General features: G+C 39.2%; 5 non-coding genes and 4 pseudogenes across 5 annotated transcripts; 3 read left to right on the top strand and 6 right to left on the bottom strand.

The window, feature by feature from the left end:
- Nucleotides 1-1,931: 1,931 nt before the first annotated feature.
- LOC121522027 lies at nt 1,932-2,050 on the bottom strand (annotated as a pseudogene).
- A 10,463-nt stretch (nt 2,051-12,513) lies between these two features.
- trnav-aac lies at nt 12,514-12,586 on the top strand. The gene has a single exon. It is a non-coding gene; the product is annotated as a tRNA-Val (tRNA).
- Nucleotides 12,587-12,927: 341 nt separating this feature from the next.
- LOC121522038 lies at nt 12,928-13,046 on the bottom strand (annotated as a pseudogene).
- Nucleotides 13,047-14,010: 964 nt separating this feature from the next.
- trnav-aac lies at nt 14,011-14,083 on the bottom strand. The gene has a single exon. It is a non-coding gene; the product is annotated as a tRNA-Val (tRNA).
- A 462-nt stretch (nt 14,084-14,545) lies between these two features.
- On the top strand, nt 14,546-14,618 carry trnav-aac. The gene has a single exon. It is a non-coding gene; the product is annotated as a tRNA-Val (tRNA).
- A 5,569-nt stretch (nt 14,619-20,187) lies between these two features.
- trnav-aac lies at nt 20,188-20,260 on the top strand. The gene has a single exon. It is a non-coding gene; the product is annotated as a tRNA-Val (tRNA).
- Nucleotides 20,261-20,582: 322 nt separating this feature from the next.
- On the bottom strand, nt 20,583-20,691 carry LOC121522026 (annotated as a pseudogene).
- Nucleotides 20,692-20,895: 204 nt separating this feature from the next.
- Nucleotides 20,896-21,014, bottom strand: LOC121522004. The gene has a single exon (XR_005992929.1). It is a non-coding gene; the product is annotated as a 5S ribosomal RNA (ribosomal RNA).
- A 183-nt stretch (nt 21,015-21,197) lies between these two features.
- On the bottom strand, nt 21,198-21,316 carry LOC121522030 (annotated as a pseudogene).
- Nucleotides 21,317-27,067: the final 5,751 nt, after the last annotated feature.

Genomic DNA, 27,067 nt, shown 5'->3' with positions numbered 1-27,067 from the left:
AGAACTTTCCCCTGGAGCAACACTTGAGGTCTCAGACTGCTGGACATCAGAGGGTTGTGGAACAGGAGGTGGTGGAGCAGTAGTGGCAGGCTGATCACACAACAGTAACAAAACACATGATATAACAGTAAAAGCACAACAGGAAACATAATGGGGATGGAAGCTTAGAGTAGTGAGTTATCATTTTAGAAAACTTCACCTTAAAGTTGTGGAATCCACAATTGCAGGCCATGGACCCTCCAAAAAGCGTTGTTTGCCCTTGAGCCTGCATGGGGCATTTCTCAATCTGTGATGACCAAAATATATAGTATATGAGCATGTAGTGCGTCACACACAGTTCATAAGCCTACTGATCATTTCTGCACCATCATATTTCAATAATGTCTTTTTTTTTTCCAACTAAGGCCTGGAATATCATTATTCAAGTTCAGCACAGTACATACAAAAGAACAGTGTATGTCTTTTTGTATGTATAATGTCTCTCACACACCAGACTTAATAATGCCCTCATATACAGAAAAATACTTAGAGCGTTGTACTTTACCTTGTGATAAAGATCATGCCATTTTTTTTGTCTTGGGGCTGGCCTGTTCCCACTTCCAGGGGGCCAAACCCCAGTCCTGGCAAATGACCTTAGCCTGGCCATCCACTCACCATCCCCCATTGCCTTGTGGCTTTTTTTGGTGGACATCTGAAAACAAACAAAAAAAGGCAGCACTTGCAGAAACAACAAAAAAGTAGAGCAGTATAAGCACTGTGCTCTACACAGATACATGCATATATTGTGAATACTGTAATAAGAAACTATCAGTATAGAAAACAAGCTGATGTACAAATCCAGTAATAGCAAGTGTACTATCACCATGAAGTGACAATAATCTTACTCAATGAAACCTTTATATATATATGCCTTTCTGTGACTTTTGTAAAAAATAAATGACACCGACAAGAAGCGAACACCGATGTAACTATTTCTATATAGGAAAATAACTTTAAACAAAACCGAGTTGCTCATAGTCAACAACTGAACACTGTGAGATTATATTAGTTCGCTCGATCTGTTACAACGTCACAAAGTGAGTATAAGTAAACTAAAGCTACTATACGATCATGCTTATAAAAAGCTCGACTTAACTATGACAAATGCTTTATTTTTCCAATTAAACGGTACAAGCATCAGTTTAGATCACGAGACATCTCCAGTTGCAAATATGCTATTTTACCGGTAACGTTAGCTTGCTGGAAGTTAACAACACACTGAAAGGCTGGCTACCTCGACTAAAGTTTTCTAAATAAATGTTTACAATCATTGTTCTCGACCATTGCTTTAGCTAACGTGTTTACTGTACACTTGTCGTGACAAGTAAATGACTAACGGATGAATGGCGTTTGAAAAGGATGCTGATGTAACATTAACGTATAACAAAAGAGATGTAGAATGTACTCACTTTGGCGATCTTTCTTCGGCGAAAAAGAGAAAGTTTTACCTCAGTAACTATAGGTTACATGGCGGAATAAAAATCCCAGCGCTTGGAGCGGGTGGAGTCACGATTGGCTACATCCATTGTTATCCCGCGGCCTGATTGGCCAACGTCCAATCTCACATTGGACAGTGATGGTTTTGACTGGATTACGTCCAATGTGACATTGGACATTGATGGCCATGATTGGACGATGACAATGGAGCTTTGGACATACTATCCTTTGTCAGGTGGGGCGTGCTCAGGGTGGTATGGCCGTAAGTGACAACTCGGCGTACAAACGCACCATTTAAAGAGCTGCCAGCCTCTGCTGACACCACGACACATTTATCAGCTTGGCTGTTTTGTTGGAGACGACACTGTTTGGGCATAGGAGACACACTCAAGAAAATACTGGCAATCTGCTGAAGCAGCAGCACCCTCTTCCAGAAGAATATTTGGGGGGAAAAATGCTTACAGCAACTGGTATTCCCAGGTAGTCTCCCATCCAAGTACTAACCAGGCTCGACCCTGCTTATCTTCCGAGATCAGACGAGATTGGGTGTGCTCAGGGTGGTATGGCCGTAAGCAACAGCTCTGTGTACAAATGCACCATTTAAAGAGCTGCCAGCCTGTGATCCCAGCTCAAGATGAGAGCCAGCTTGGAGCCCCAATGATGACATGTACAGGCTCAGCTGCTAACGGACGTCTCCCTGTCGGGGAATCGAACCCCGGTCTTCCGCGCGGGCACCGTGTATAGTAGTCCCTTAAACAGTTCCTGGTCATCTTCCTCTGCTGCTGCTGTTGATTTTCCAGGATCCCAGTCTTCTCATATGGCCCAGCTCATCGTGTCCTCCTGGGAGAGAGTCACAGGTGAACGGCTGAGAGTAGATGAAGGAAGGCTTCTAGTCAGGAATGCAGACTGTGGATAGATGAATAAATAAATGACTCTTAATTATTAGAATCAAATATTCTTTATTCATGGCAGTTAGACCCAGGCTTACATATAATTGACTGTAGTATTTATTTACAAACACCTGTTACAGACTACCCATACCCTTATTTTACACTTGTTCTCTTTCCATGACAAGCACTTTGTGAGGTAATAATGGAGTATAAAAGGTGTGTATAATTAATAACATTTTATTGAGTCACTGATTCTTGAGAATTTGGATAAAACAGGTTTTTAATTTTGAAAATAAAAAGTAAGTCAAATTACAAAATCTGAAGGTATATCATTATAGATTAAGGTCTTGGCTGTTGAGCAATATACTGGTGCAACCTCCTGATTTTGTATTTTTTTTATAAAATAGGTGTTTTCTGGTTTTTACTTTGTTTTTGTCAACACCGTCAGACACAATAAAAAGCAATTTTTTAAAATTTATTTGGTCAAATATGTATTTAGAGTTTTTAAATAATTATCTGGGATTCTTAGTACACATATACGCTGTTAAATGTTGTATATTCACTTTTGTTCACTTTTATACTTTTTCATGTGTACTACTTTAAAAGATCTAACATCATACAATGTTTACTTTAAGTCTAGATAGAAAAAGTAATGGGTTTTTTTATTTAAAAAACATTTTAGTATTAAAAGAGACTATTACTTTAATAACTCAACAGCACTAAAGAAACATATTGTAAGCATATTCATTTAAAACAAATAAAACTCCCTCTGACGGTGGTGACAGTGGCCTCATTACAACATACAATTCTGAAATGTATACCACTCAAGTCAATGGCTTCTTGCTGAACAACTTTATTTAACTATTTGGTCCAAAAAATAACAATCCTGAGCACTGTGATAAACATTTTTCAAGGAATATAAGGTACAATCCCAGAGGAAAAGAAAAACCAAAAAGAGATCTCAAAAATGTTTCATTTACTTCTCCTAGACAACTATGAGATCTGTGTGACACCAAACTGAGACTAAGGTGTATTTCTCCTGTCTCTCTTTTTTTTCTCCTGAGCAATAAGATGCACTGAATCTCAGTTTAGTCTCCATTGAAGTTTTAGAAGAGATCTCATCAGCCTCTAATTTAATTCTCAAAGTTTCTCAACTTTTGTCTCTCTTTGTGATCTCAGGCAGAGAAATAAAAGAGCTCTCTTTATGAACTCAATCTACTCTCATCCCAGCTTCAGTTCATGCATCTCATACTTAGCTCACACAGAGCTAATGTAGAGCTCTCCACAAGCACTCATTGAACTCTCAGACTTTGATACATATTTTGGTGGTTTTTATTCACCTGATATCTTGTTGATTTTATTGCAATCCACACAATATTTTTTATTTATTATTGTGCACAATGAATTGTTGAAAATGTATGATTGTAGGCTGCAAAGATCTTCTGCTTTTATATTAATTATATGTTCTATAAATCCTTTTAAGTACTGCACTGCACGTAATTCAGTTTTGTCACAGAGCACATAAAAGACGTAACACATGTTGTAAAATAAAAAACTAAATTTATTAGTAACTTGAAGGCTATAAAGTGTCTATTTCAACAAAGTATTTACATAAAGTCCTGTATATTATTTCCCCAGATGTCATTTAAAAATACCACTATCATTGCCTCCAATAACACATTTGTGAATGAAATTATTCATCAGAACAAAAAACAGAATGCTACACTATGACCCTTGCATTGAGAAAATTTGGTTTATATAATGCTGAAAAAAGCATTACATTTTACGTGGATGATCTCCAGAGTTTGTAGAGCTTTTGGGTTCTGTTCCCTCCTCTTGGTTTTTAGCTCTGAACTGTCCTCAAATGACAGGTCATCATCAAACAATAGGACATTAAATATCATCCAAAGTACGTTCCCTAACAAATTCTGATAGGTGATCAACAACTGTATCAATGTGAAATGGCTGTTCAGGTTCCGATTCAACATGAAGTCCAGAGTGATGCATCTCACTTGTTTGTCCACAGCACTGGGATGTATGGTTGGCGTTATGTAGGTCACACAAATTTGTGATCAAACAGTATTCCAGATCAGTATAGTCATCAGCCTTCAGATATGCTTCCAGAACTGGTCACTTGCAGTCATCTGGCCTCAAGTCTGATGATTCTAGAGAAAAACCAAAGAGGTGGAATATACCGTATCAATTTCTTATTGCTTGGCAATGAGTCATGCTGGAGTAAATTGAGATGGTTGCTTTACATTTTTGCACATTCATTGTGTTACCTCCGTTCTCCTCTCTTTGTGTGTCCCGATAAAAACAGGGTATAACAGTAAAAAGTCACCATATTTGACACTAACTTGCCAATTTATAAGTCATCCAGGTCAAATCCTGTTATAAATCCCCCTTTCATGAAGTTATACTGTGAATGTTTTATTGGATCTGTTCAAGAGAGGTGCTGGTTTACTTAAACAGAAACTTTGGATGCTGTAATTTGTGCTGTTATTGAACTGTACTAGGTTATACTCAGACATGTTCTTAATATTTTGTGAATCCTACGTATAAATGTGATCTTAGCAGACTGTCCTTTCAAATTTAATTGATTTTTCATATGTATAAAATCATTAAAGAATGTTGTCAAAAGCAATGGAGCTGATGAAATGTAGCTGAGAGAAGAAAACAAACAGATGGCCAGTTTTAAATAAAATACCAAAAGTCCAATTTAAGTACAAGTAAAGGTGTTAAAATAAGAATTTGGTAAAAGTTTAAGTTACTCATATGAATAGTACTTGAGTAGAAGTCTGAAAGTATGTGTATTGTAGTGTAGTGTAGTTTAGTATATTGTATATTGTACTGCAGTGGACTGATCAATAAAATGTGTCTCCAAAATGTAGTGGAGTGGAAATAGCAGCAAGTATTAGTAAAGTGACAATATATAAAAATTATAAAAATCAAATTTCCTCACCTTTCTTCTGTATCTTTTGCAAGTACTTTGTTGGCTCTTCACTTTTCTTCTCCAGTGTGAGTCTTACTTATGTGCCATTTTCAAACATATTTAAAATATGCCTGTAAAAAAACAAAAGTGGAAATAAGCATTTCACAAACTAAACATAAATTCATAATACCGTATGTCTATCTATTTTTAAAACACAAATGATCACAAACATGCATGCATACACAGTTTACAGGTTATTTACACAAATATGAGAGAAGCAATGCTGACTAGCTGGAACAAGACTAAAATCTGTTTAATAAGATATTTTTTTCTGTACATGACAATGAAAAAAGGTATGTTATGGTAGCAATTTTATTTTCAATTGAATCAAATTAAAGCAACACACATTTAATTAAGGAAGACTTAAAGACGTGTGGCAATCAACCAGCTACACAGCTGTTTAAAATTTACCAGGTATATAAATAAAACTGGGCTACATGTATGAATCAGTTGTAATGATTTAAAAAGCCAGACGTTTGAAATGATATGGCCATTACAATAAAGAATTTTAAATATTTCCTTCTTCATTTAATTAATATTTTTATTTTATTTACAATTTTTTTCACGTTTTGAATGCCTGATTTTTGCCTTTTAAACTGGATACTGTATGCAGTGTTTGTCAACTTCTATAGCTGGATCTTTTGCATTTTGTCATTTTCAGATGAAGATATTTCCCTCAGCATTATGATATGAAACTATCACGTAGTAGTTAATGATTTGGTACCTTACTCAGCTCTGATCAAAGTTTATCATAGTAAACAGGGGACGTTGTTTAGCAAGTTACCATTAACTTTAGCTAGCGAGGCAGAGGGCAACCTGACTCAAATTAGGGATGAGTAGCGTCTTTTTCATGTATATAATTAAGTTACATTACATGTTTATACGTTTTTTTAAGAGTTGATGCCCAGAAGTCGCGTCAGTTACTCCCTACCTCCTGTCATCTGCACCTGTCTGTCCGTGAGTGTCGACAACTTCTGGATTAATTCAACTGCAGGGAGAGGAGAGGGAGGTTGGACTGAACCACTTTGGAGCACTGGGGGGGACAGGGACGATCTTTAAAATCTTTAACCAGATTAATTTGCCTATGCAACTCATAGAAGGGCATTCAAGGCATATCACGTAAAACATAACTACATGTTTTCAATGAAATTAGCATTTTTTTTTTTTGGGGGGGGGGCAATTCAGTGATTGTCTAGGATTGAGGGGGTCCAAAACACCCCCTCCACTTGATTTTCACCTATGCATACCTAAAATCATTCAACTGATTAAAACGTCCCAGTGGCAGATACTTTTTCTTAAAATGCAACATAAATAACTTTAGATTGGGCTACTAACAAAGAAATAGTAGGAAAAGTGTTGCTTTATCCACTTACCACTCACAGAAGTTGCATTTGGCCCAAATCTTGAACTGTGAATCCAGCCGCAACGTTGTCAATTCATTGGAAGAGAGCGCCATCAGTCACTTACACTGCATCGTGATTGGTTAATCCAAAACGGGTCTTATTTAACGTTCGTAGTGTAGTGGAGTAACGGAATGGAGCACGAAACCGTCTCAGGACGAAAAAAAAGGTAAGCCACATCTTTGTCAAACGGAATTTTGATAAAAGTAAGTACATTTTAGAGTATCTTGTTCAAGTGTGTTGTCCTGATACGTCCTGAAGAAACTGGTCGGCATATGTGGTAAAAAGTAAAGCTAGCTTGCGAGGCTGTTAGCCAGAACCTCATGTAGTTTGGAACTTGTGTAGGTTAGCTAACTGTTAACTTACTGCAGTAACATTTAATAATGGGAGAATCGCCTGTATGCCCAATTTATGTTAATAACATACAGTTTGAGGGGAAAAAATAATTTTCCTTTTCATGTAGTAAGACTATGTTTTTTTTATATGTGTGTGTACACATATATAAGGTATATATATTTAAATACTCAGTCACAGTCTGGATTTTTCCTTCAGGATACCTCTGTGTTGCTGTTGTTTGTCTGGTGGATTGTAGATTATGTTTTTCAGGTCCTGAGTGGTCTGATATGGTAAAACTAACATGATCTACTTATCCAAATATATCAACATGTGTTGTACTCTGTTCCCAAATACAAGACATAATGACAGGATGAATTAAGTAAGGAGTTTCAGCACCTTTTTAAGTTGGCTAATTAAAATTTGATGCACTTGTATGTATTTAACAGAATGGATGGTCCAGCAGCAAATACTAAAAAGGAGCTGCCCAAAAGAGCAAGAAAACCCAACGACGAAGAAGATACGTTTTTATGAACCAGTCCCTGACTCACCTAGAGATGACCAAGATGGTAATTGAGTTATTGTTTTACTACATGGCTTAGCTGTCTTTAACGTGACTGTTATTTTGAATATTTTGAATCTATAACTGGTATTATTATCAATGAATCTGCAGCTTCAGGCACAAACACTGGTTTACAGGATTTTTGTAAAGAAATAACAGAGAAGTAAGAGTAATCCTCCAGTCCAATTAAAACTGTGTGTATTTTAGTGGAAGAATTTTGCAGCACGGTTGGTCAAATTATCACTACATTTGGGGCTGGGAGATTGATTTGGAAATGATATTATTATTACTTTTTTAAATCTCTCATTTGAAAAAATAGATACTGTTTTGCCTGGAAGGGCAAGAAATTGCAAATAGGTATGAAGTTGATACTGCAGAAGTTGTGTTGCCACTTATTTGCTGATTTTAGGATTTAACTGTTTAAAATGTATTGACAATTTACTGAACATTTTCAGCAGCTTGACCTTAACTAAAGGCAATTTTGAAGAGAGGACAGACCAGGTGACAAAAACAGAAGAATATCAAGAACAAAAGTTTGCTAAATACAATTTTTTCATTCAACAGCATTGTAAAAAGCTAAAAATTGGTATAAAATGAATTATCTCACATAAAAAAACTCCCACCAGCACACCTGGACACAGATCATGACCCTTTTCTATCCTACTCTATTCTCAACAGTTTTATTGGTTTATACATTAATAATAGTGAACTTTATTTGCTTAGCACCTCTGATACAATTATTGCAACTCAAAGTGCTTTACAACAAAGAATTCCAGCATCAGGTGTGTCATAGAAAATATGTAAAAAATTAAAATGCATAATCATAAAATAATAAAATGAAAAACAAAGTGAAAAGATAGAATATGGAGTGCATAAATTAAATAATGAACACTACTTAAAAGAGTCACGTGAGTGCAGAAGTGTCAGGAAAATGCACAATTAGGCTTCTAAATTTAATGCTATTTAAAGGCATAAGTAAAGAGAAAGTTTGTGCTAAGGTCTAAGAGGATTAGAATTGAGACCAATAGGATATAGTAGCATGTTTCTTGCATCACTTATTCCATCTTCTTTTCGATGATTTTTTTTTTTTTTTTAATGCAGAGGAGTGCCAAAATGCTGTAGTATTTGGGAAACACGGAAAGGTGCCAGATGGAAAGACAGTCCTGGATCAGTCCAAAGTCAATGGAATTCTGAGTAAGTACACTGATCATTTAGTAGTTAAAAAAAGAAATGTTATGGAAAATTGTTGGAAATTAATTGGTAAAAACATGTGGGAACCCAATATAGAGAGCCAAAGGTGTATCCCTTGGGACCTTATTTTGGATAAATATATGTGGCAGTGAACAGCAAGAGATAGCTAATCATTTGATCATGTTTGAATTGTGTCATGATTTACACATATGATGCTGGTCAATTTAACATTACAACTCATAAAGTCACAGATGTTGAAAAACTGTAGGAGACTGTGAAAATATGTAATTAGAAAGACAACACACCCAAGAGTTGCACAGTTGACGTCATGCTAACTAGAGCTGTTGAATCCAGTGTTAACATGATGCCTGTGTGTTTTGTGCTGGGATGTAAGTACACATATATTGGCTATATTGGCTCTTGCTTGTTCTTTGGCTATCTGGCTGAAAAGGAACATGAGTCACTGGATAAAGCACATCAGGCAAGATACATTTGTGCGTCGAACAGCTAAGCTCATGCTACTGATGTATAATATGTTGTGCAAGATGAGAGTATTGGTTTACTGTCCGGGTTGATACAAAACTACTAAATTCTTAACTATTTTCACGTTTATTTTTTTAATAACAGCAAGGTTACATTTTGTAGTGATATACATTAACAAATGTTTGATTCATTCACAGTTCATGGGATCAGAAATTAAGTTGTCTTTTTTTATTTACTGTCATACATATTAGGGGTGCCATGATTTTCCAAATCCTTGATTTGATTGGATTTTCAATTTTATGGTCACAATCAATTAGATTCTTGATCTTCTGTTCTCTTTAGCACAGATGGCAGTACCACTTTTAGACTGTCTAATCTAGATTAACTGCTTTTATGCAATGATAACTCATTTAATTTTGGATTCTTCATTTAAAAGATGGTTTACATGGTGTCATGAGTGATATAATCTCCATTATTTGTTAACAGTGTGCCACACTATAGCCTTATTGTCAAATTGAGATAATTTATTAACAATATAATTTAAAAATAAACTATTTTCTTGTTGGCAATGTTAATTTTTTTGGCACAACTCATTTGGAAGGCAAAAAAATCAGGGTTCATTTTGACAGTTTTTTAAATTAGGTCTCAGTCTTAGTCTTTAGATTAAATGCTGTTTAGTTTAAGTCACTTTTATTTATTACCTTTTATAGTTTTAGTCTAGTTTTAGTCAATAAAGATTTTAGTCTTGACCTTTAATCCAAGCAATTTATTTTCTTGCCTGAATCTGGAACCAAACCATGGTAGTGTGTTCTCTGCACTCTGCCAAACCTACTTTCTACAGCTGAGAGGCAGAAGAAATACAGATGCATTGTTTTTTGACAGATTTACCCACAGTGGAGAAATATCACAGATTTTGATTGACTGAAAAAAATTAATTACATTTTAGTCTAGTTTTAGTCATGTTAATGAAAACTAAACTTACTTTGAGTCAGTTTTGGTCATCAAAGATCTATTTTTGTTAGTCTTCGTCTAGTCTTTCTCATGTAAAAAAGGCTGTCCACGTTCATTTTTAGTCATAGTTTTAGTCGACAAAATTAACACTGCAATATGTTGATTTCAGAAAAGCAGGAGTAAGTTTGGTTCATGTGTTTCCTATATTAGCAGTTGCCATGGTGTCTTAATTGGCACTTTCAGGTTAGAGGAGGTAATGTTCATTTGCAGTACAGTGGCCACAGCCACAATATGCTCTGTGTTTTTGTCCCTCTTGGCCTGCGTGCTTTACATGACACTGGGGGCAAGGCTAAATCCTCGATTATTCTTTTAATTTTGAAGGTCGGGATCATGATGTCATTCCCATTAATATCCGATTTAAATCGAGATAGAAAAATACATATTTTTTTCCAGAAAAAAGGTCCCATAAGGTCCACTAGAAGGGGTTGACTTTGGCTTTCTATATAGAACTCTGAAAATGGTTGACTGCAACTTTCTCATTACCAGGTTGTCCAACACAAGCGTTTGGGGTTGTGACACAAGACTGTGCTAGAGTTCTATACTGGGCCTTTAAGAAGCTTGTGTCAGAAATTTATTCCCCTCAAATGCCCTTAATCAATTGTAATTGATAACCAATAAACTAATAGTTGCAAATCTAAAAAAAATCAGTTTTAACATCAACCTGTGTCAACCAAGTGTTTTTGTTTTTCAGTAAAGCTTCATCTACCTCATGCACTGATTAACATGCATTTAACCATCAACTTTTTCAATCTAAAGAAATGCAGCATTATTTGCAAAAATGACGTTGTTGTAATTCTAGTTTTTATTTCTAGTTTGTTTTTCCCTTTGTCTTCTGCCCTTTCTCCTCACATTCATCACCACATATAGCTAAATTTGTGCATACTTTCTGAAGTATTGGGACCCCATATATCATGTAGCTACATTTAATGTTGTGGTTGTTTCAAGGTTTTCAGTGTCCCCCAGTTTTACTGCGTTCTCTTGTGTGAACCATAGAGATATTACAATAAGAATTTTTCAATATCAGGATAGTAAAAAATCTCAATACTGTTGTGATAACTGCTGTTAGATTATCCAAGTTTTAAATAGTGCTGTTTTTCTTTCTTTTATTCTTGCAGCTTACATCATGTGCTGTAGTGCACTGGATGGATGGACACTGGTTGAGAAAAGTAAGGTCAAAAAAGCTGTCATAAACAAATGTCGCATGAGAGCTACAAACACATAGACAATTGATGAGATGACCATGTTTAAAAAAGCCCTTATATACAATGCTGCATGATGGGCCTTAAAGAAGTTGTTGAATGTTATGTGTTGTAAAGCTGTGCTGATACTTCTTGAAACATTGTTAGAGACATTGTTTGTCCATGTCTGTGTACTGAAAAATTTAGTTTTACTGATAAGAGGCACATTTATGGTTCCGATTTTATAAGGATGACAATGGTGGAGTAGCCTTAGCTGTTGTTGAAGTGCTAACATGTTATTACAGCTATCATAAATACTCAGTTGGGATTGAACTGTTTGTCAAAGTCGATTTACTACTGTTGTTAGTGGACTTTAATAAAGACTTACTAGTACCAACATTGCTGTGTGTGAGTGTTCATATATCTATTCTTCTATATATGGGTGTGTGTGGGGGCGGGGGTGTCTCAAGTATGACTCCCTCTAACCTCTAATTATTCTGTCTCACCTATTTCTCCTAGTGAATTTTAGGAGAAATAGGTGAGAATCACTTATTGCTCCATAGTAGCTCCAGTAATGCTCATTTCTTTTCCAAATGAGAAACAAAAGAGCCAATAAAAACACTGAACTGAGGTTAGCAAGGTATCTCTCATAAGTCTCAAGAATGACTCCCTCTAATTATTCTGTCTCACCTATTTCTCCTAGTGAATTTTAGGAGAAATAGCTGAGAAACATTTCAGACAAAATAGAAACCAAAATGAGGCTGAGATGAGAATCACAACTTTGTCTCACAAGCAATAGAAGAGCAAGCTTTGAGCAGTAGATTTTTCCTCTGGGTGGACTTCACCGAGCTGCGATCGTTCACGCTTGGTGTGAACGCACGGTTAGTGAATAGTCATTAGCAGGTAGGAAACAGGCCAGTTGGCCAGCATTTGAAGAGAGATCGGTTAAGAAAGTAGCTAAAACCCGCCTTTCGTTGCAATGTGAACATTTTTGTCTGTTACCGTAGTGTAGTGGTCATCACATTCGCCTAACACGCCAAAGGTCCCCGGTTCGAAACCGGGCGGAAACAAGCTGCTAAGCGTTTTATATTGGGCATTTCCTTGGGTAAAGGACATTTAGGGTCAATTGGACAATATCAAGAGACAACCAACACTACTGAAGCACTAGACCAGCAGCACCCTCTTCAATAAGACGAGCTCGGGCGGGCTCAGGGTGGTATGGCTGAAAGCGACAACTCGGTGTACAAACGCACCATTTAAAGAGCTGCCAGCCTCTGCACAACACATATTATCAACTTGGCTGTTTTGTTGGAGACCACACTGTTTGGGCATAGGAGACACACTCAAGAAAATACTGGCAATCTGCTGAAGCAGCAGCACCCTCTTCTAGAAGAACATTCGGGGGGAAAAATCCTTACAGCACCTGGTATTCCCAGGCAGTTTCCCATCAAAGTACTAACCAGGCCGGACCCTGCTTAGCTTTCGAGATCAGACGACATCGGGCGTGCTCAGGGTGGTATGGCCGTAAGCCACAACTCTGTGAACAAACGCACCATTTAAAGAGCTGCCAGCCTGTGATCCCAGCGATGACATGTACAGGCTGAGCTGCTGACGGACAGCATAAGTCTCCCTGTGGGGGAATCGAACCGCAGTCTTCTGTGTGACAGGCGGAGATACTGTCCACTATACTAACGAGGACTCATGCAAGCTGTGCTGCTCGTTGCCTGCCCAGGCCCAGATAACTGTGTTTCAGTGTAGCAGCAATGCATAGACATCCAGAGGCCAGCATGACCAACTACGGTATCCAATGTAATACAAGCAGCAGCTACAGTGCCTAATACCGCCTGCTGCACAGTCCACGAAGCACAATAGGTCACCAGAGTTGCAGCCAGTGTTTAAGGTCTCAAGTCTCCAAATGTTAGGATGAGGTCATTGGGGTGCTATGTGAATGGAGTCACGCCCCTAGTGTTCATCCAACAGCAGCCAGTTTCCATGGTGTAGTGGTTACCACGCTCGCCTCACACGCGAAAGGTCACCTGTTCGAAACCGGGCGGAAACACCACGTAAGCTCTTGGACTTCATGACTAAAAGTGAATGATGTGTGGACAATTTTTAGAAGTATATTTGAAAGTGACATGAAAGCGATTCACAGATACATGGATGTTAAAGACTTTGAAGATGTGTTTATGATGGGGAGTACCCTCATAACTAGAACTGATAATGGTTCTGTATCGTTTGATTATGACTGATGTTGGGAAGAGTAATAGTCCTATGCTGCTTTTTCAACAAAACTGAATGCAATGAAAACGGATTTCTATATTTGCTGAACGCTTGAGATGAATTTATGAAATGCTGCATTTGTACACAGAGTTGTCTCTTGAAGAGGGTGCTGCTGGTCTAGTGCTTCAGTAGTGTTGGCTGTCTCTTGATTTTGTCTAGTTGACCTTTAATGTCCTTTACCTAAGGACATGCCCCATTAAAAGGCTCAGTAGCCTGTTTCCGCCCGGTTTCGAACCGGGGACCTTTCGCGTGTTAGGCGAATGTGATGACCACTACACTACGGAAACAGACAAAAATGTTCACATTGCCATGAAAGGTGGGTTTTAGCTACTTTCTTAACCGATCTCTCTTCAAATGCTGGTCAACTCTACATGCACTCTGTCAACCCATCACATGACCTGCTTATGGAAATTAGCTTTTTCGTCATGGACTGGGGCTTCATGTGAAAGCAATAGTCAGAGATTAATGATTTCCCTCAACCTCTCCATTTCTAATCTTTTTTTCTGTTTGATCCTCCCTCTCTTGCCCTTTTTCTTATTGTCCCAATCTTTTTTGTTTTCATCCTGAAGGAAACTGTTACCTCACTTGTATAGAATCATGCATTGCCTGTCTCGGCTTTGGAGTGGTGTCATTCTTAGTGAATAGTCATTAGCAGGTAGGAAACAGGCCAGTTGGCCAGCATTTGAAGAGAGATCGGTTAAGAAAGTAGCTAAAACCCACCTTTCATGGCAATGTGAACATTTTTGTATGTTTCCGTAGTGTAGTGGTCATCACATTCGCCTAACACGCGAAAGGTCCCTGGCTCGAAACTGGGCGGAAACAGGCTGCTGAGCCTTTTAATGGGGCATGTCCTTAGGTAAAGGACATTAAAGGTCAACTAGACAAAATCAAGAGACAGCCAACACTACTGAAGCACTAGACCAGCAGCACCCTCTTCAAGAGACAACTCTGTGTACAAATGCAGCATTTCATAAATTCATCTCAAGCGTTTCAGCAAATATAGAAATCCGTTTTCATTACATTCAGTTTTGTTGAAAAAGCAGCATAGGACTATTACTCTTCCCAACATCAGTCATAATCAAACGATAGAGAACCATTATCAGTTCTAGTTATGAGGGTAATCCCCATCATAAACACATCTTCAAAGTCTTTAACATCCATGTATCTGTGAATCGCTTTCATGTCACTTTCAAATATACTTCTAAAAATTGTCCACACATCATTCACCTTTTGTTCAGAGTGAGCCATGTTTCTTCGTAGTTTCACTGCATATCTAGCATGACTCAAAACAAAGTTGATTAAGTTGACATTACAATTTTTCTTTTTCCCATTATATCCAAACAGCCATAAATCCATCCATTCCATTTGTTTTAAATCATCTGTCTCCCAACATCTAGAAATTAAATCCTTCAGTTTGGCAAAATAATTATTCAACTGAGGACATTCAAAGAATTCATGAATAAAACTTTCCACTCCTTGTTTACACACATCACACACACAGCTAACACTTTTATCAAAACGACTTATAATTAGATTATTGAATATTCTGTTATGTCTGAACAAGAAATCAAAGTTTTCACACTCAACACTGTTGTACTTTACCCTTAAATTCTTCCATATTCTGTTAACATCCAAATTTGGTTGTAATTTTTGCCACACTTTTTCTGCTGTGGGCCTTCTGATCGTTTTACATCTCAAACATTTATACACATTCTTTGTTTTCATGTTCAGCACATTCATCTGTCCACTCTTATTCCCTATATATATATCTCTACTTTTCCACTCATTCCTCTCCTCTCATCTTTTTCTATGAATTCTCTCCACTCTTTTGGCATTCCTTCTTTTAATTTCATCATTATTTCCTTAGCCGTACTGGCTCTCATATCTTTCCCTCTTTCACTGACCTCATCTATAAATACCTGATAGCTTAAGAACCCAGGTGTGAATTCATAAACTATATCTTTTATTCTCCTGAATCCAGCATCCCATAGTGCATTGTTGAAAATAGTTGCATTTTTACATTTTGTCTGAGGATTCAAAAATATGGGTTGCTCCCATATCTGTTCAGCTGTGCTGCATTCAACTTTAACCATCTCAATACATTTTCCCCACGCTTCCAACACTTCTTTATAGAAGTCTGGGATGTCTTTTAACATTTCTCTCCTCATCTGCATGTAAATCCCACTATCACCACATTTACCACAATTATTTATTGCCTCACTCAAAAACATTTTCCATATATGGTCATCCTTATTTTTTAGATATTTTAACATTGTTTTGATTCTTAGGGCTTCCTTCTTTTTCTCAAGGTTTATTAATTTCAATCCTCCATCTATATAATCATTTTCCAGGACTTCTTTAGCAATTCTGACTCCTTTACCTTCCCACAAAAAGTCACTTATCATTTCATTGATGCTTTTAATGATTTTCTCTGGGACATCCAGCACTGCTATTATGTAGACAAACTTACTCATGATTAGATTGTTCACCACGGTTACTTTACCTCTTAATTTTAACCCCCTTAATTTCCAGAAGTTCAGTTTTCTTTTAACCTCATTTAATAATCCTTCATACACTCTGTCTCTCCCTTCTTTGCTTTCTATTCCCAAATTAACCCCCAATATTTTGAAATAGTCTCCTTTTTCTTTTAAACCTATGTCTATTTTGTCCTCATGGTTTATATCCACATACATTATTTCTGACTTGTTCACATTTATCTTAGTTCCAGAGATGCTTTCATATATTTGGAGCATTTTCAGAGTCTCTAATATACTTTCCTTGTTTTTGACTGTGATTGTAGTGTCGTCCGCATACTGATAAATTAAACTCTTTCTGCCTGAGGGTAACTCTATTCCTCTTATATTATTATTGGAGCTCAATAGTGCTGCCAAAGGCTCTGCTGAGAGGGAATAGAGCAGAGCAGATAGCGGACATCCCTGTCTGACGGATCTTTCCAGTTTAAAAGCATCCGTAGTTATACCGTTTATTTTCACACAGCTGTAGGCGTTATTATATAATCTTTTAATCCATTCTATCATTCTAATTCCAAAACCACATTTTTCTAAGACTTTATATAGATATACATGATTAACTCTGTCAAAAGCTTTATTTAAGTCTAGACTAATAATGATCCCACTTTCTTTATTCTTCATATATTCTATTGTATCTCTAATATTATGTATAATGTCTGATATATCTCTACCTGGAATGCTGTATGCTTGTGAACTTTGAACTACTTGTTTGATAACTCTTTTGATTCTATTGGCTAAAATTTTGGCAAGTATCTTATAATCACTGTTTAACACGGTTAATGGTCGATAGTTTTCAAGTTTTTCTTTGCTTCCTTTTTTAAAAACAATACTTATTAGACCAGTTGTCATGTTTAGAGGCATTTTATTTTTCATTTCTATGGACTTGTATAGTTTCTCTAGTATTGGTATCATTACATCTCTAAACTCGATGTAAAATTCACTAATTAGGCCGTCAATGCCTGGACTTTTATTCCTGCTGAGATCTAGAATGGCGGCCCTTATTTCTCCCTCTCCTATATCTTCATCACACATCATCCTCCCTTCATTATTTATTTTATTCTTCATTATTTTTAAGCTTTCATCTACTTGTTTTTCATCTACTGTTTCTCTTTTAAATAAATCCCTGTAAAATTCCTCTACTCTTTCTGCGATACCCACCAAATCATTTATTATTTCTCCGTCCTTACCTTCTATTTGCTCCATATAATTCTTTTTCTGTTTAGTTTTTTCTAAGCCTAGAAAAAAGCTGTTGCACTTTTCCCCTTCTATTATGAATTTGGCTCTGCTCCTGATTATAGCACCCATACACTTTTTTTGTTCCAACACTTTTAGTTCCTCTTTATATTTTAGATATATCTCGAATCCTCTCCCATCTCTCCTATCTGCTCTTTCCTCCTCTCTCCTCAGTAGTTCTTTTAACTCACTTTCTCTCTTTCTGTCTGTTCTGCTCATTCCCTTACTGAAATTTATACTCAACTCCTTATTTCCTCATTTCCCTTTTTAAACATTCCCACCACAACTCAACATTTTCATCATACATGTTTTCCCTCATCCTGTTTTTAATACAATCATTCACCAGCTCTCTATATTCATCATTTTTTAGTAGTGCAGCATTTAGACATCACACACCCCCTCCCCTCTTAATGCACACATCACCAAAATGAAACAAAACTATTTTGTGATCACTTAATGAAGTAGGACGAAAAACTATATCCCTATTTTACTAGATGTTCTTCTTGTTGATAAAATTAAATCAATCCTACTCTTTTTGAGTATCCCTCTCACCTCCTGTACCCGTGTGAACTCAGAAACTCCAGGGTTCCTTTCTCTCCACACATCACTCAGCCCATTCACACACATGATTTGCTGTAGAGCAGCTCTGGAAGAGTCGCTTCTAAAAGCTGCATTCTCACTCGCATCAATCCTTTCACACCAGACATTAAAATCACCCACAAACACACATTCACCCTTACACACACCCCCTAATTTAACAAAAAAGTTGTTTCTATCTTTCTCCTCATTAGGAGCATATATATTAATTAATCTGTATTTTTTTATCAGAAAATTTAAACTCAATCCCTAATACCCTCCCTTCACCATCATTCTCACACACATTCACATCTTCAATCACTCCCTTTCTCACCAAAATAGCCACCCCTCTAGATTTAACCGACCCATTATTAACAAAAACATCCCCCATCCATTCTTTCCTCACCTCTCTCTCACACACATCATCCCAGTGAGTTTCCTGTAAACATAAAATTTCTGCTTTACAACTTAAATAACCTTGCTGCCTTCTGCAGTAGCTTCTTAAGCCATTGGCGTTAAAGGATATAACTGAAATCATAAGAAATTAGAAGTGATGGTACAGACTTTCTGTCCTTCATTTTCCAATTTTTTTGGCATTTTTCGTATCAGGATCTCTCCGGCCCCTTGGCCTTTTCCTACTCTTTATCAGTTCATCAAAGTCCCCACTCTCTCCCTCAGACTCCCCAGACACAGTGTCATAAAACTCTGAGTCTTCCTCTCTCCCTCCCGTGTCCATCTCTTCATCACTCCCATCTTTATTATTTTCCTCACCTTCCTTTGATCCCAGTCCTTGTTCATCACCCTTCTCAGTCTCTCCTTTTTCTCCCCCCTCAGGGCTGCCAGGTCTCGTTTCCTCCCCTCTTGTTTGTTTGTCTGGAGGTGTATCAGGCACGGCCTCCTCTGCCATGCCCTGGGACGCGTCCCTCCTTTCCTCCTCTACCTCAGCAGATGGCTCTCTGTCCCCCTTTTCTTTTTCAATCACCACCTCTTCACCTATGCTCGGTTGAGGTTCATGTCCATCTCCTGTGGCCGCCTGCTCAGCTCCAAGCCTCGCTCCTCTCTGCTCTTCTTCCTGGTTATTCCTCACCTCTGTCTCCTCTCTGCATACACAATTGTCCTCTGGATTACCACAGTTCATGCATGTGGAGCAATTCCTTGCATAATGCCCCTGTTTGCCACACTTGTGGCATCTGAAGTTCGGGCAGTCCTTTACAATGTGTCCTGGTTGGATGCAGAGTCGGCACACCCTCTCCTGCTGGTCATGGATGACTCTAAAATACTCATTTCCTTCTGCACTCTCAAATTTTGTGGAGTAGGGCAAGGAGCTGACATGCTCCCCAAACCTTACCCGCAGAAATCTTGTTCCATCTGCAATGTCTGTGCCTGGCCACAGTCTCCTCTTAAGGGGGGAAGTCGCCTCCAGTCCCCAGCTCTGGAGCTTGTTGAGTATCTTTTCATCGCTGATGTATACTGGCAGGTTGAGAAAAGACACAGTTGTCTCATTCCGTGAAATGTCTCTTGCAGTGACAGTAGTATTTCTAATTTTCAGTCCATCCAACAGTTTATTCTTCTCTTCTTCTTTCTCCAGCGTTATTTCATATTTTTTGGGATCTTTTCTTCTGCATCCCTCAATCCTCCCACACTCCTTCTTGATTTCTTTGAGGAGTTCCAAGGTTGAAATCTCATCTCCGTTCAGCTCCACCAGAACAGTTAGCTTTTTATCGTAGTTCTTCTTTCCAGCCTTCTCCATTGTCTGCGCCATGTTTGCTTCCATTGATTGTGAACAAAAAATCACCTCTGAAATGAGGGAAAAAGGCCTGGAAAGTGGCAAACCAAAAACTACCCCCAAACAGTGTAAAGACACTGTTGGGGGCGAAAATCGTTGAAATAAGGCACAAAACGATAAAACAAACTCCAAAAACCAAACCTAAACCTCTCAAGAAAACTGCTGCTCTCTGCTGCTTCTGCCTCCGCTGTCCTGATTGCGCCCAGGTGTGAGGTTAAAAAAGTAGCTAAAACAGCTTTTCATGGCAATGTGAACGTTTTTGTCTGTTTCCGTAGTGTAGTTGTCATCACATTCGCCTAACGCGCGAAAGGTCCCCGGATTGAAACCGGGCGGAAACAGGCTGCTGAGCCTTTTAATGGGGCATGTCCTTAGGTAAAGGACATTAAAGGTCAACTAGACAACATCAAGAGACAGCCAACACTACTGAAGTACTAGACGAGCAGCACCCTATTCAAGAGACAACTCTGTCTACAAACGCACCATTTCAAGAGCTTGCGGCCTCTGCAGAAAATGTGTTGGGGCTGACGCCCCGACACATTTATCAACTTGGCTGTTTTCTTGGAGACGACACTGTTTGGGCATAGGAGACACACTCAAGAAAATATTGGCAATCTGCTGAAGCGGCAGCACACTCTCCGAGAAGAACATTTGGGAGGAAAATGCTTACAGCACCTGGTATTCCCAGGCGGTCTCCCATCCAAGTACTAACCAGGTCCAACCCTGCTTAGCTTCCGAGATCGGGCGTGCTCAGGGTGGTATGGCCGTAAGCCACAACTCGGTGTACAAACACACCATTTCAAGAGCTGCCGGCCTCTGCAGAAAATGTGTTGGGGCTGACGCCCCGACACATTTATCAACTTGGCTGTTTTCTTGGAGACGACACTGTTTGGGCATAGGAGACACACTCAAGAAAATACCGGCAATCTGCTGAAGCAGCAGCACCCTCTTCCAGAAGAACATTTGGGGGGAAAAATGCTTACAGCACCTGGTATTCCCAGGCGGTCTCCCATCCAAGTACTAACCAGGCCCGACCCTGCTTAGCTTCCGAGATCAGACGAGATCGGGCGTGCTCAGGGTGGTATGGCCGTAAGCCACAACTCTGTGTACAAACGCACCATTTCAAGAGCTGCCGGCCTCTGCAGAAAATGTGTTGGGGCTGACGCCCCGACACATTTATCAACTTGGCTGTTTTCTTGGAGACGACACTGTTTGGGCATAGGAGACACATTCAAGAAAATACTGGCCCTCTTCCAGAAGAACATTTGGGGGGAAAAATGCTTACAGCACCTGGTATACCCAGGCGGTCTCCCATCCAAGTACCACCCAGGACCAACCCTGCTTCGCATCCGAGATCAGATGAGATCGGGCGTGCTCAGGGTGGTAGGGCCGCAAGCTGCGACTCTGTGTACAAGCGCACCATTTCAAGAGCTGCCAGCCTGTGATCCCAGCTCAAGATGAGAGCCAGCTTGGAGCCCCAGTTATGACATGTACAGGCTTAGCTGCTGACGGACAGCATAAGTCTCCCCGTCGGGGAATCGAACCCCGGTCTTCCGCGCGGGCACAGCGTATAGTAGTCCTTAACTCCCTTAACTTTTCCCATTCGTTCTCTATGGTAGTTCTTATCACTACGGATGTAATATATTTCCGGCCACTATGGAGATTTGGGGGGCGCTGTTTCACCCTTTTGGTACAGGTAAGGTGGGAAGGTGATGTTAGAATGACAGCCAGAGAAACATTTGCAGCAGGACAGAGACCTCCGTTGTTTTGCCAGTTGAGTGATCGCCATTTTTGACAAGACACTTTCAAAAACGAATCGAACTAATCAAACGTAAGTCTGGCTTTTTTTAAACTTAATTTATTAATATTACTTCACTAATATTACATGTTTTATTGAGTTATTAAGTTTTGATGACAAAAATGAGCAGGATCTGAGTTATTTTTGCTAACATTGCAAAGTAGCCTGTTATAGGTAACGTGCATTCTTTGGTACGTCTCTTACCTGCTATATTAGGTTATTTTGTTATTGGTCATTCATTTTTCCCTTTTCTCTCTTGCTGACAATGTCCAGAAGCATATATCTTTGTTTCTTTTACTTTTTTTACTTGAGATTTATACGATATTTGAAACCCTTCGTACTGTAGTAGCTCAAACATTATCGGTGTGGAAACTTTGCTTTAGTTTATTTTTTTCAGAAGGACGTATTGATCATTTTGAATAAAATTTTATCTTTATTGCATTTTTCATTTCAACACAATGTGCTTACAGATAAGCAAAATCTTTTGAATGAGATTATTGATCTCAATGTGTTTTTTCCCAGTTAAATAAATGTAAATAAATGTATCCAAACAATATGACCCCCAACACATAGACACAGACGAGATCCATGTAATTATTTATTATTTATTATTATTCTTATAAATAAATAATGTGTTATTTGGGGATTGTAATTGCCTTTAATGTGTGTGTTTGAACAAATATCCTTGTCTGTGATTATTTTAAGCCTGATTCTAGCTATTGAAGTAATGAAGAATTGTATTTTATGTAGCTATCCAGCCATCTAGCATGTAATATCAAGTGTTGTTACCCAATGATAAAAAATCCAAGTCATTATAAACATGAATAACTGATTAATTAACTATTTAATCACACTTTTTAATACTAAATAATATGACTTGTATTTTATTGTGCACTGAACAGGATGAAGCAAACCGTAACCTTCTTTCCTGGAAAGAAGTCAGTGGCCTTTAGGAAGGGTCCATCAGGCCACCTACGCCAGGACCCATCTGAGGAGGCCATGAAAATAAAAACAAGCCCTCTCTTCAGGATAAGTCCTCCTCAAAAACCAGATTTGGTGAAAACTAATGCTCTCACCTTGGTTTTCCAGCGAGGAGGATGTATCCGACCAGCTGGAGGTGATGGGGAGTACATCCTCCAGTTTGGGAAGTACAAGGGCAAGTCCTATAAGTGGCTCCTGGAGAATGATGGGCTACATCATCTACCTCATCAATAAGGTAGATGAGGAGGAGCAAAGTGGGAGCTTTCACCCTCAAGGCCTCAGTAAAGCCAGCCTGTTGTCCTTCATTGAGTATGCAAAAAATTCAAGGAGATTGAGGACCTCAGGTCGTACCTCCTCTCTAGAAAGCCCGATCCACCCGTGGCATCAGAGGGGGACAACTTGGTTGGCTTTGGAGCCCAAGCCAAGGAGACCTGGAGGCAGATCTGGGAGAGCAGGGCTGATGGCTATGCTACCTTCATCTTAGGGAGAAGCTGCATCAAGAACAGTAAGATGTTCAACCTCCAGCAGTATCTCCTTAAGCAGCAGAGGACTGAGTCCAGCCAGACACCTCCAGCCTCCAGCCTCCAGCACAACGGCAGCCTCCACACCAACGCCAGGCCCACTTGGTTAGCTCACAGAAACAAGCAAATATTGATTCTGATATGTTCATTTAATGTTTCTAACTCAATTGATGTTGTTTGGACCTCTAGCTATGGAGGAGGATAAGGACCTTGAGGGTGAAATGTTAAATCTGTCCCCTTCTAAACTGGACCCTAGTCTACGTGAGTGAGGAATGCTTTCACATATTGCTTTACTTGCTCTTACTATACATGGTTGAAACTAATGACATTTCTGCATCTAGGATCAACAGCAGCAGTTCCCAGGGTCCTGGCTGCACCTCAAGCAACAGGTTTTTCTTCATCAGTGTGGAGGAAGGATTCTGTTGTCAACAGAATTCGACTTCCATTACTGTGTTCTTTCCATTGGTTTGTTATTTTGGCCGTGTTCCGGCATGTTCTGATGTGTGTGTTCTTTTGCCCTCCCACTAACCTAAGGAACTAACTTGTCGGCGATGACGGTAAGTGTTTTCTGTTTTTGCATGCGTTTTTTGACTGCTATTTGAGGATTTGGCATGCAAATGGTCATATTGTTGTAAAAATCAAGCTTAGATATTAACATGCCAAATCCTTGACCAGCCAGGTACTATGATTAAAACATTGTTATTGTGCTTTACCTGTTTTCATATTGTATAAGTGAAAGCATTAGTTTTTGAAGCTTCCTATAAATAGCAGTTCACAATCTAACCAAAAAGGTTTTTTAGAGCCTCTAAATACAAATGGCAACATAGAAAACAGGTAATGCCAGATTGTTAGCTTAAATGCATTGCATTTGTGAAGAAAATATTAAAGAATTGTTCTTTACAGCTCGCAGGAGTAAACCAGCGGCAACTATTTCAGGACCTTCTCAGGTTGGGGATCATGCTGCAGCTGTTTCTTCTGTGAAGGGTAAACATATTGTTTTGCTTTTAATTTAAACAAGGACATCCAGATTAAAAAAAGACAATGAAAGTCACACTCTTTTCCTTTTGTTCACAAACTTACAGCAAAGGTCCCATTGCCAGTTCCTCCTCAGCTGCTTGCCATTGCTCCACAACTTGGAATTAAAGACCCCAGTGTGTTTGGACAGAGTATGATATAGTTCTTAAAAAATCCCAGTGCATCACTCATTATTAGCATGTCAATATTCCAACTATTTTAAACTAGACATTTTGTTTTTGTTCAGACAGACACATGTATAGATAGACGGATAGATTAATAGATACATGTCTATATATATATATATAACATCATAAAATCCTTTGTATAATGAGATGCTTTTGTTGACATTTTTTGCTATTTTTTCTTAAGCACACAGAGAGCCAGTCTCAAACATTCCTCCAACTCAGCCTGAAGTGACAGCAGTTTCATTTCTTTCTGACAGTAAGTGTGTCAATTCTTTATTTTCTTTGAAAAACTCATAAGTTCACTTTTATTGCTACTGCTCAACTACCTTACCTGTTTGATCCTTAACTTGTAGATCCACCAACAGAGACCCCCCACACCCTGGAAGTTCAGGGGGATACTGGCCATGATGAAGGTATTAATTTCTTGGCACAAGTTAACCATAGCATCCATTAATGTATGACTGTCTTTCATTTAATGAAAGATAGTCGTATTGCTACATTATTTCTTTAAATGAAATTGTACTGTAATATTTGACGTAATTTGTGTTTTACAGCTCAGCCTTGTCCAGAGCCTCCTAGTCCACAGCCTAGAGTGTCCATACCAGCATCATCAGAGATTTTCCCCCCTGCAGAAGTGCAGGGGGATACTATCCATGATGAAGGTATTCATTTCTTTGGCACAGGTTAACCATAGCACATTCATTAAAGTACAACTAGCTTTCATTTTGTTCATTTTAAAATGAGAATGTACTGTTATATTTTATATACTTTGTGTGGACAGCTCAGCCGTGTCCAGTGCCTCCTGTCCCACAGCCTGGAGTGACTGTCCCAGCATATGATCAGGATGTCGAAAGGTGGAATTGTTCTCAACAGCAGAGAATATGGATGAAGGCAGAGATGGAAGCACTTGGCCTGTGGCCAGGGTCGCATCCAGTATATGAATATGCTCTCCCTGTGGCGTTATCCACCTCAGCCCGAGCTAGTAGATTCCATCCATGATTTGCCCTCACCCAAGTACTTCCAGCTCCATCCTTTCTTCATTTGGAAGCCAGAGCACAGTATCACGGAGAGGGCCCAATAACCAGGTGCTACCCTGTCTTCATGATTGTTTAAAACCACAGGTGGCTTCCTCGGGCGCTGGGAGGCCAAGGGTGATCATTGGCACCAGTGGCCAGTATTATCTTCTAGCCTCATGACTTATGTGCAAGGCTTGCAAGAAGAGCTGGCATGCTGATAAGCCCCAGTGGCTGGAGAAGCTGCCAAAGCGCCTCCAGAACATTGTCCCCGCTGTCCTCACTCACAAAAAGGTCATCTGCAGATCGGTGATGGATGAGCTGAGGCGCAGTGGCAGATCAGCAGAGGACATGGCCAAGCAGCTGACAGAGGCACTTCACTTGAAGTTTGAGAGAGCCCACCTGGCCTACCTGCACAGCATCCAGAACGTCAGAGATGCTGAGGCAGGAGTGTACGGCCAAAGGACCATCACTGGGCTCCTCAGACAGAGTGACACTCCTGCTCCATTTGGTGGGTACGCTGATTCTGACGGCTGGTGTGGAGTATCCGTCTCTGCTCACTACCTGGTCGACTGCCTGGTCAGTGAGTATAAGAGGCAGGAGCAGCTGCTCACTCTGCTGCTTCAAGGGACCTTTGGACAGGCACTCAGGTCAGATCACACCAGGAAGGTGGCAAGGAAGGTGGCGCTCTCATCTGGCACCATGTCTTCCTATGCCATCATGAACGAGAACTGGATGATCCTGAGCTGGGTGATGCTCCAGTCAGAATGCGATCAGTCACTTCATCCGATGTATGAGGGTCTGGCTGGACGGTACTCTGCAGCTGGAGTGGAGAAGGCCAAATTCCAGTGGGTGGATGGGTATAAAGACTTTGTCATTCATAACGTTCTTTTTTTTTTTTTTAATTTATTCACCATTTATTATTATTATCATTATTTATTATTTTATTCACCATCTTTGCTGAGTAAAACAGAACAAGGAACAAGGAGTTTTGTACAGCAGTGTAAAATAATTTTGCATGGAATGAAAGTACTTTTTATTTTTATAGGGACTGCTGTGCTGCCTTTAAGGTCCTGGACTCTAGGCCTCAGGAGCACCTCTCATGGGACAGCTGGAGGACAACAGAGGCTATTGTGACAGAGGCAACTTCAGGAAACCTGATTAACACTTGTGCATCCAGGAGCAAGTTTAACAAAGACATCACCATCAAGTTAGACTTGTTCCATTGCATGAGACGTTTCACCAGGGAGTGTGTCTCTGAGCATCATCCCCTATACAGCTCCTTTTGCCAGTTCCTGTCCGCAGCATTTGTTGTTGTGGACCAGAGTGAGAGCCCCAGTCCATGAAGCAAAAGCCAATCTCCATAAGCAGGTCATGTGATGGGTTGACAAAGTGCATGTAGAGTTTAGTCATGAAGTCCAAGAGAATAGATGGTGTTTCCGCCCGGTGTCGAACCGGGGACCTTTCGTGTGAGGCGACGTGATAACCACTACACTACGGAAACTGGCTGTGTATTTGATGCACACTAGGGCGTGAATCCATTCACATAGCAGTGACCTTATCCTAACATTTGGAGACTTGAGACCTTAAACACTGGCTGCAACTCTGGTGACTGTTTGTGCTTCGTGGATTG

The sequence above is a fragment of the Cheilinus undulatus genome, linkage group 14 (genome assembly GCF_018320785.1).
Source record: "Cheilinus undulatus linkage group 14, ASM1832078v1, whole genome shotgun sequence".
NCBI classification, from domain to species: domain Eukaryota; kingdom Metazoa; phylum Chordata; class Actinopteri; order Labriformes; family Labridae; genus Cheilinus; species Cheilinus undulatus.
The sequence above is the reverse complement of the archived record's forward strand: the minus strand, read 5'-3'. Positions and strand labels throughout refer to the sequence as shown.